This window comes from Solanum stenotomum, chromosome 7, assembly GCF_019186545.1.
Source record: "Solanum stenotomum isolate F172 chromosome 7, ASM1918654v1, whole genome shotgun sequence".
NCBI classification, from domain to species: Eukaryota; Viridiplantae; Streptophyta; class Magnoliopsida; order Solanales; family Solanaceae; genus Solanum; species Solanum stenotomum.
In genome coordinates, this window is record NC_064288.1 from 61,076,770 (window position 1) to 61,087,378 (window position 10,609).

The following is a 10,609-nucleotide window of genomic DNA, read 5'->3' on the forward strand; positions in this document are numbered from 1 at the left end:
TTTACTTGTTCGGTTACACTATTAAGTCAACAAACGGATCATAACTCAATTTATTTAAACTTTATTAGGACAGATAAGATTAATTTTATTACCTTTAATTACTTCTAACATGAAAATAATTTTTGTGAAACTATATTGTATCAATCTCCTAGAAGGATCAAGGCCTTGTTAGGCCTTTAGTTAGTTTTCAAATTTGTGCATCGACTCTTTCATCGTATATAATTCAGTCATGTTGATATCGCGAAATGATTGAAAACTATAATGGAAATATGATTTTTGATAAGTCATGAATAATTATTCTTTCATCTTGTTTCAATTTTAAAAGTACATATTTTAGATTTTAAAAATTAGATATTTTTTTCTTTCTAAATTATAAGATTTAAGTGCATAATCATGATAAAGATATCAGATATACTTATATTAATATATACACCATTTTGGCAAATTAAAAGTGTAATGGGATGTATATCACACGTATACTATAATTATCTTTAAAATTTTATATGTGATCTTCAAAAGTGTCACCCAGTATAATACTGTTTTATTAAGAAAATAAAAAGTTGATTAAAAAAATATATAAAAGAAAAGCATCAATTTTTAGCCAAAAAGGTCCCATATATTACTCTTTGACAAGTTTACATATAAATATGCAGCTAACAAAACTTACTTTATGAAAGGTCCTTGGATATATATTATACCCTTTGATTCTTTCGTGGCGGATTTATCGAAGGCGGTTTTTCTGTTTATAAAGATAGCGATCAAATTTATGTTGTTTTATAAAAAATTATTTGTGACATTATATTAAATATGTTATATTGTTGATGTTAATGATGACAGGTGTCTGGAACTCTGTCTACCGAAACTTAGCAAATCGATATTTCAATTAACACCGCATGCATACTACAAACACACAAAAAAAATAAGAATTAATTATGAAATTCGTTGCTAATCTATTTTTGATTAAATTAGATAACTTTTCAATATTGTTTTTTCTTGTGATTTATGGTATATTGGTTTTTTTATAAGGCAACACGAGTGAATGGTGAACTACGTACCAAATGTTTTATCAAAGTTTGTTTCTCAAGATTTAAATTCCAACGGAGGCAAAATTACGAAAAGATTTCTTTTAGGGGAATATAATCACTCGATATTTGTTTTGGTGAAAAATATATTACAGATAGTTTATGGATTTACTTAAAGTGTGCACGAACTGATTTGAATACTAACTCGTTATGTTAACATATCTTGCTTTTCTTTTAAGATAAAAATAAAAAGAAATAAAAAAAGAGAGAAAAAGTTGGGCTTAGGATTATTTGTCCCCTTTTTATTTTGTTTTTGATGAGAAAATTTCATAAATAATTATAGTTTAGAGTGTAGTTTCGAAACATATATACCCACAAAATAGTTATATTATGCGGATGTCAACTATATCAAGGTATATTGTATTAGCTGAAATCACGAAAAAAAGAGTATATTATCGTATACATATCAACGATGATAACTACGTTTCGTAAATACAGTAACTATATTTCATAATTTCATAATTCATCAGCCCATAAACCTACTTAAACCCAACTCAGGTCCAGTCCATAACCCAATTATCCAATTAACTATTTTAATAAGAAAATAATGTTTAATTACAAGGTATAAAAAGAGTAAAAGTCATTCTTATAGATATTGTTCGAATAATTAGTGGTTGACTAACATAATACAAAATTACAAATATACATTATTATAATATCTAAGAATTTATTCAATTAATATCCCAATAGTTCCATATATGTATATATATAGATCCAATTTTATTAATTTCTACGAGGTAAAAGTTGTTCTTTTTTTCTTTAAAAAAGATGAGTCATTTTCTGTTCAAAACAATCTTCATTTTCTTTCTCTTATCTTTTCATTTGTCTTTTCAACAAACAAAAGCAAGTATTTTTCACCATTTTTTAGTGGCGATTTTTAATAATCTACCAAATAACGATATTCCATTAACACTTCATTGTCAATCTGATGATGACGATCTTGGATATCATAATCTTACTGTTGGCCAAAGTTTCAATTTCACGTTTCATGAAGATATCATTTGGAAAACTGTTTTCTATTGTCGTTTTTGGTGGCATCCAAAAGAAATTGAGTTTGATGTGTTCAATAATGGTCAAAGATGTATTAAACATGGACCAATTTATTCTCATGATTGCATATGGGGTGTATTTTCTGATGTTTTTACTATAAATGGAGTAAAAAAAAATTATTGGTAATATATAGTTTAAAAAATATATGTATTTTTATTTTTATTTATAATGATAAAGTTCAATTACTTTAATTTACATAATACTAATTTCAAATTCAATTTTATATTGGGTTTGACTTGCATATTTACTCGTTCGGTTACACTGTTAAGTCAACAAACTGATCATAACTCAATTTATTTAAATTTTGTTTGGACAAATTATATTACTAAAAAAAGGAAAATTGTACAAAATAGCAAATTATTAGTTCAAATTAAATGTTATAACCACAGTTTCATTTAATTTTAATTCTTAGCATACACTTTGTCATTCGCCTCTCTCCCCAGTAATCTCGGTCGCCACTCTCCCTGATATCACTCTCCACTATCTCTTGCCTCTCTCACTTTATACTAACACAAATATATAAATTGTGTTTGTGTTTGTATAAAGCGAGAGAAAACTGTATATATATACAAATACAAATACATATTTCTTCGTCCTATACACTTATAATTATACAATACAAATCTTTCTCTGCCCAATTCATTTTTGTCTTTCTCTCTTTCTCGTTTTATACAAACACAAATTATACATAATATAATGTATATTTTGTGTTTGTATAAAGCGAGAGAGAGATTTGATATACAAATACAATTGTTTTAACTCGACTCAATTGTATACGAATTCATATTTTATGCAGATATATAAACACAAAGAATATATACATATACAAACGCAATTTTCATAGACACAGACGCCCGATATATACAAATCACTGAAATTTATACAAATCAGATGCCTGCGATTTTTATACAGATCTGATGCTCCATAGCAAAAACTGTAGTTATAGAGTGCTAATATGATTTTTATGTTTGTTAAACCTAAAATTTACTCAAAAAATAAGATTAATTTTATTATCTTTATTTCTAACATAAAATTAAAATTCTTTGAAATTATATTGTATCTATCTCCTAAAAGAGATCAAAGAATAGTTAAAAACACATTTATATATTATGTCAGAAAATAATTATAACTTTAAAAATTCTGATAAATTAAGATCGATTAACCACTGAGGAACTAACCAATAAAACAGTGTCTACATGATTGTTTACTATTTTACCTATTTGAATTACCAATATAGACTTTATTAAAATGGGAAAAAGAAAACATTTAAATTTATCCCTAAATTTTGTAAAAAAAATAAAATAAATTGATCATTATTACTTTGTATTACAATTTGTCCTTGATGTTACTTTAAAAAAAACTCTGAATAACTGGTAGTTGCTATGTTAAAAAATTCAATTTTTAATTGCAGAGTGAATTAACCAAAAATAAATAAAAATATTCTCAAATCATCAATGTAATGATCTTTATCTTTTATTTGAGTTTATTACGTAATTGTAAGAAAGTTCTTATGCTAAAAATATTTTAAAATTGAGAAAGCTAACCCCTTGGATTCTTCAGTGAAAATTGTTAATTTAAAAAGGCAAACATTATAAAAATTTAATTTCGATTAGTGTTCTAAAATTCTACATCAAGGAAAATATGTTGATGGTCATGGTTGAAAAATTATGTCTGTTGACTAAAATTGACTATTTGAGTCAAACCTTTGACCATAAATTTAATCTATGTTACAAATTAGGAAAACATATTAATACTAAAAAGGATTTTTGACCAATCTAAACCTATTTAATTTCCCAATAGTTTCAGTTATGCATATAAATAGATCCAATTTTCTTTATTTCTATACTAGAATTTTATTTTTTTCTTCTCTAGAAAATGAGTCATTCTCCATTTAAGATAATTTTCACTTTCTTTATCTTATCTTTTCATTTAACAGAAGCAGAAGCAGGTATTCGTCCAAAATTTTTAGTATCAATTTTTAATTCTCTACCAAATAACAATGTTCCATTAACAGTTCATTGTCAATCCAAAGATGACGATCTTGGATTTCATAATATTACTGTTGGCCAAAGTTATAATTTCACATTTTACGAGAATTTCTTTTGGAGAACAGTTTTCTTTTGTCATTTTTGGTGGCATCCAAAAGAAATTAGTTTCGATGTGTTTAATAAAGGGCAAAAATGTATCAAAAAGGGACCAGTTTATAGTCATGATTGCATATGGATTGCAGAGTTTGATGGTTTTACTCTGAATGGAGTTAAAGAACATGATTGGTAATATATAGTTTAAAATAATAAATGTATTTTCATTTTTATTTTTAATAAATAAAAGATTTAGTACTTTAATTTACATAAAACTAGCTTTCATATTCAATTTTGTACATTGAGTTTGACATATATATATTTCTTCGTTTTTTTTTAGTTATTTATTCGTTGGATAACATTGTCAGTTAACAAATGAATCATAACTCAAGTTAATATCATGAAATGATCGAAAACTACGATATGAATATAACTTTCGATTATCCATGCATGAATAATTATTTCTTTCATGTTTCTTAATTTTGAAAGTACGAACCAAACACATAAATAAAAATGATTAGATAGATGAAGTGAGGGGGGAAGCAAATTACAATAACATGGCAGTGATTTTAATTCAATAAATATTATATTTTGAATCTACACTTTAAGAACATACTATAGTTAAAATTATGACCAATCATGTATTTTAACTCTAATTAAATAAAATTCATATAAATTTGCCAACCAAATATAAGCGTGAGTATGAAAAAGTCCATACTTTAAATTTGCCAACCAAATACATGCGTGTTTCTACCCCGATCTTATTTAACCCTCCGCTCCTAATTTATAATTTACTTTCTTTGTCTCAATTAATGTGACACTTTTCATTTTTCGAGGGTCAAACAGTTTAAGTTTGATCAGAAATTTGCGCGTGAAATCTTTAAATTTTTTGAAATGAAATTTCTATATTTGTAGACTACGTAAAAAGTACTATAAGTCACAATAATTGACAAGTCAAAATAATTACAAGATATATGAAAGATTTACGGTAAAAAATAGACTTATTTGAATCTCGTATTCCGAAAATGTCACATAAATTAGGACGTAGAGAAGCATTAAATGAAAGGGAAAAAAAAGAAAAGGAAAGGTAGGCATGAAAGGGAAACTAAATCACAATTCACTATAACATAGTTACTTATATTAATTCATAATATTGTGATTTTAAATTAGAATAAGATAATAAACATATAGTTTATAACATTTCTGACCAATCATGTATTTTAACTCCATTTAAAGAAAGCCCATCTGAATTTACCAACCAAATGCATGCCTGTGTATGAAAAGGTTCATCCTTTATACATCTCTTTCTATTATTAAACACATCAAATATATTCTGCTTTGGAGGCCACCAAAAATGACAAAAGAAAAGAGTTCTAAAGAATATTTGTTCTTCAAATTCAAAGTCGAAACTCTAATTATACGATTGATCATGATATTCAAGATTATCGTCTTTGGATTGACAATGAATCCTTAATGGAACAGAACTATTTTGTAGATTATTAATAATTGAGATTAAATATGACTTCTCACGGAGTTTCGCTTGTACCGGATGAAAAGAAGATAAGAAGAGTACAAGGAAGATTATAACATTGATCAATTGATAGTTTGTTTTCTGAGAACACATTTTTATTTTTTACTATGTGTAGAAAATATGAGAAGTTGGATATATACATATATATAATAAATGTATATAAGTTCTAGAAATTATAATAAACCAAGATCAGATTATAACATTAAATAATTAACCACTAACCATGAGTAACCAATACAGGTATGTATGGAATATTATTACTAGATTTCTTACCTTTTTGAATAACCAGTACAGATATTTTCATCAAAATGGGAAAAACATTTACATTTATCCCTAAATTTGTAAAAAATAGTCTTTTTTAAAATATATTTAAAAGTTTGATTCAAAATGAACTTTCTCGATATTTCATTATATCATGTTATGTTCTTACTATAATTGCCCGCACCCCCTCTTTCTTTTCTTTTTTTTTTAAAAAAAATAATCAAAATGATGTTTGGTTATATATTGGATTGATTTTTCGAAGAAAAAATAAATTAAAGATGAGTTTCAAATTTAAAAATAGAAATTTTGACCAATTTTTCTAGTGAAAATTTTTCTGCACCCACAAATTCAAATTTCTTTTTTTAAAAAATAAATAAATTTAAATGTGTGTTCAAACACAATTTTAAGTTTTAAATTAAATTCATTTTTAAAACTTAACTTTTAATTTTTTTTCTTCCAAATATCACATTCTTTTAATATCCAAACGCCTACTTAATCATGGCTAACCAGTTGTTCAAGTTACATGGCAAAAGAAAGACTACCCCCCACCCCCCCCCCCTTTCTCAGGGGCAGCTCAAAGTGATTAAATGCCTAAAATCTAAATAAACTTCATATACATTTATTTAAAAATTATTTTTTTAATTTTAGATTTCAATTAGAGGCCTAAAATCTAAATAAACTTCATATGTATTTATTTAAAAATTATTTTTCCAACTTTTTAGATGTAAATTTTTGCTTAAAATTTCTTTATAGATGACTTCTTCAAATATCTTTTTTATTATTATTAGTTTTTGGTAAGATTTTATCAATTCAACATTAGAAAACACTATTTCACTGGGGCCATTACTATATGAATTGTTAACATAATTCTTAGTAATAAGTTGACAAACTTTAAATAAAAACAAGAGTTAAAATCATAGAATTTGATTCAAGAAGTTGATTACTTGGTACATCCTACTTTAATATGTTTGTTGTATTGCTTGAAAATTTAAGAAGAAATAAAAAAAGAATTTGTAATTTACTTTGTTCAACATTTTTCGACTATTGATTCATATTTTTGACAGACTATAACTCTACCTTATCAAAGATTTGAAAAAAAAAAAAAGAGTTCAAACAGATAAATAATATGAGTGTTAGCGAAAAATAATTGATTTTTTCTATTTGAATGGGATTAAGGAGAACAAAATAATATAATTTTATGTTAAAAAATTAACAAAAAATTTATACTTGGTAAGAATTTGAGGGCCCCAACGGCATATGCCTCAAATTCTTTTGTAGGAAAAATTACGCGGTTAAGCAAACTTATACTACTTAATTACCCATCATAGCTATAGTTTGCTATAATTACCACTCACGACTAACATTGGACATTAATTACGCGGGCTGACTTCGAGTTTGTATAATTTGCCACGTTTGTATATGTATAATTCACCAGAATATACAAATACATATGTATAATATACAAATTTCTAACCTATATACATATACAATTCACCTCTCTCCCACTCTCTGCCCTCTCTCGCTCACCTCTCTCCTCCCTCTCCCAATCTCGCTTGCCATATATACATGAAATACATATGTATAATATACAATTATCTAACCTTTATACATATACAAATTCACCTTTCTCCCACTCTTTGCCCCCTCTCTCTCGCTTCTCTCCTTTCTCTCCCAGTCTCGCTCGCTTCTCTCCTCCATATAACATGTAGCTACGAATTGTAATTATCAAACTATAGCTATGGAGAATAATTAGGCTATTTTTGAGTGGCTATATGTGAAAGTTCCCCTTATAAATGCAAGAGCCGCTCCTGCCCTTTCTCTTTTAATCGTGATATCATGTAGGTGCGTATAAAAAGACAAAAATACTCTTGATTGAAGCAGACATGTCAATGAAGACGCGTTTACTTCTAGCCGCATATACTAAGTAGTATAAATGCGTATGAAAAGATAAAACTACTCTTGATTGAAGCAGACATGTCAATGAAGACGCATATAATAACTAGTAATTCTTATAATAACATTAGGGGAGGGGTAAGGCAGGAAAGAGGAAATATTACTCACTATAACATAGTTACTTCTATTAATTCATAATATTGTGATTTTCATTAGAATAAGATAATAAACATATAGTTTATAACATTTCTGACCAATCATGTACTTTAACTCCATTTAAAGAAAGTCCATCTAAATTAGCCAACCAAATACATGTGTGTGTATGAAAAGGTCCATGCTTTATACATCTCTTTCTATTATTAAACACATCAAAAATATTCTGCTTTGGAGGCCACCAAAAATGACAAAAGAAAAGAGTTCTAAAGAATATTTGTTCTTCAAATTCAAAATCGAAACTCTGATCATACGATAGATCATGATATCCAAGATCATCGTCTTTGGATTGACAATGAATCCTTAATGGAACAGAACTATTTTTCAGATTATTAATAATCGAGACCAAATACGACTTCTCACGAAGTTTCGCTCCTATGGAATGAAAAGGTAAGAAGAGCATAAGGAAGATCATAACATTGATTAATTGATAGTTTGTTTTTTGATAACACATTTTTACTATGTGTCTAGGAAATAAGAAGTTGGACTATATATATATATATACATTCTTGANTAGCAGAGTTAGATGGTTTTACTCTGAATGGAGTTAAAGAACATGATTGGTAATATATAGTTTAAAATGATATATGTATTGGCATTTTTATTTTTAATAAATAAAAGATTTAGTACTTTAATTTACATAATACTAGCTTTCAAATTCAATTTTGTACGTTGAGTTTGACATATATATATATTTCTTCGTTGGATAACATTATCAGTTAACGAACGAATCATAACTCAAGTCATCTAAGTTGATATCACGAAATGATCGAAAACTACGATATAAATATAACATTCGATTATCCATGCATGAATAATTATTTCTTTCATGTTCTCTTAATTTTGGAAGTACAAAGCAAACACATTAAATAAAAATGATTAGACCAATCATGTATTCTAACTCTATTTAAATAAAATTCATATAAATTTGCCAACCAAATACATGCGTGTTTCTACCCCATCTTATTTAACCCTTCACTCCTAATTTATTTACTTTCTTTGTCTCAATCAATGTGACACTTTCCATTTTTCCAAAGTCAAATAGTTTAAGTTTGACCAGAAATTTGCGCGTGGAATTTTTATTTTTCTAAAATGAAATTTATATATTTGTAGACTACGTCAAATGTACTATAAGTCACAATAATTGACAATTCAAAATAATTAAAAGTATATGAAAGATTTACGGTAAAAAATAGACTTATTTGAATCTCGTATTCCGAAAATGTCACATAAATTAGAACGGAGGAAAGCATTAAATGAAAGGGAAAAAAAAAAGGAAAGGTGGGCATGAAAGGGAAACTAAATCACAATTCACTATAACATAGTTACTTATATTAATTCATAATGTTGTGATTTTAAATTAGAATAAGATAATAAATATATAGTTTATAATATTTATGACCAATCATGTATTTTTACTCCATTTAAAGAAAGTCCATCTGAATTTGCCAACCAAATGCATGTGTGTGTATGAAAAGGTCCATCCTTTATACATCTGTTTCTATTATTAAACACATCAAAAATATTCTGCTTTGGAGGCCACCAAAAATGACAAAAGAAAAGAGTTCTAAAGAATATTTGTTCTTCAAATTCAAAATCAAAACTTTGATCATACGATAGATCCTGATAGTCAAAATCATCGTCTTTGAATTGACAATGAGTCCTTAATGTAACAGAACTATTTTGTAAATTATTAATAATTGAGACTAAATATGACTTCTCACAGAGTTTCACTTGTACCGGATGAAAAGAAGATAAGAAGAGTACAAGGAAGATTATAGCATTGATCAATTGATAGTTTGTTTTCTGAGAACACATTTTTATTTTTTACTATGTGTAGAAAATATAAGAAGTTGGGTCTCTATATATATATAATAAATGTATATAAGTTCTAGAAATTATAATAAACCAAGATCAGATTATAACATCAAATAATTAACCACTAACCAATATAGCAATGTATGTATGGAATATTATTACTAGATTTCTTACCTTTTTGAATAACTAATACAGATATTTTCATCAAAATGGGAAAAGCATTTACATTTATCCCTAAATTTGTAAAAAACAATCTTTTTTTAAATATATTTAAAAGTTTGATTCAAAATGAACTTTCTCGATATTTCATTATATCATGTTATGTTCTTACTATAATTGCCCCCACCCCCTCCTTTTTTTTAAAAAAATAAATAATCAAAATGATGTTTGGTTATATATTGAATTGATTTTTCGAAGAAAAAATAAATTAAAGATGATTTTCAAATTTAAAAATAGAAATTTTGACCAATTTTTCTAGTGAAAAATCTTCTGCACCCACAAATTCAAATTTTTATTTTTTAAAAAATAAATTAAAATGTGTGTCCAAACACAATTTTAATTTTTAAAACTTAACTTTAAGTTTTTTTTCTTCCAAATATCACATTCTTTTAATATCCAAACGCCTACTTAATCATGGCTAACCTGTTGTTCAAGTTACATGGCAAAAGAAAGACCACAAC